The sequence below is a fragment of the Fulmarus glacialis genome, unplaced genomic scaffold (assembly GCF_000690835.1).
Source record: "Fulmarus glacialis isolate BGI_N327 unplaced genomic scaffold, ASM69083v1 scaffold1867, whole genome shotgun sequence".
NCBI classification, from domain to species: domain Eukaryota; kingdom Metazoa; phylum Chordata; class Aves; order Procellariiformes; family Procellariidae; genus Fulmarus; species Fulmarus glacialis.
Genome location: NW_009223628.1, coordinates 28066 through 28923, shown reverse-complemented (window position 1 = coordinate 28923; position 858 = coordinate 28066).

The window sequence follows — 858 nt, the reverse complement described above, 5'->3', positions numbered from 1 at the left end:
TCTGCCGCCCCGTGATTGTGGCTTTGGCCAGGGAAATTAGCAGTTATCAATAATTAGGTAAATAATTGGGCGCTGGGAGGATGGGTCCCACACGGGAAGTGGGTCAGGCTACCTGCTCACCCCGTCCCTAGGGGGGGCATTTGCTGTTTGGTTGCCTGAGGCTGCCATGGGATGCGGTTTGTCGGTGCCCATCTGAGCTGGCAGCGGTGGCTGCTATTCCCCCTCCTCTGACAAGGAGTTTTCCTGATCCCATCTCCGCAGATCGCTCCTGGCATCAGCCAGGTCACCCTCCCTGCACCCCAAACCCGGGGAGCCCCTGGTAGGCTCCTGCTGGGGCAAAGCAAGCACCCCAAACCCAGCCCCCACCCCCTCACACCCCTGTGGTGGCCCCACAGTACTGGGGCAAAGGGTGACACCGTGCTGGACATGCCCAGCACAGCTTGTACGCAGTGTCCCCGGGAAGGAGCTGTACCCACTGCCCCTTCAGACACAGATTAACTGCATTTTAATTACTGCACCCAGGGATCGGGGAAGAAACAGTCAAATTAATGTTTCTGGGGGTGCTGTTGGGAGTGGGAAAAGAGGTTGGGGTGGGGTACCCAGGCAAGCAAGGGTGAGCCAGCTGAACCACACTGGTGCTGGGGACAGGCAGGGGTGCAAGGACAGTGGTATTTTCCACGCCAGGAGGCATTTGCCTGCGGGCATTCACTGCCCAGCCCGTCCCTGCTGCCCTGCCCAGCCCCGCTTGCCCTTGGTAGCACTTGCTCCACGCTGTTGCGACAGCACGTTCTACACCAGCTGAGCGGAGGATCCGCTTCTGCAGCACCAACAAAGAAACTCCGAGCGTACAACCCGCAG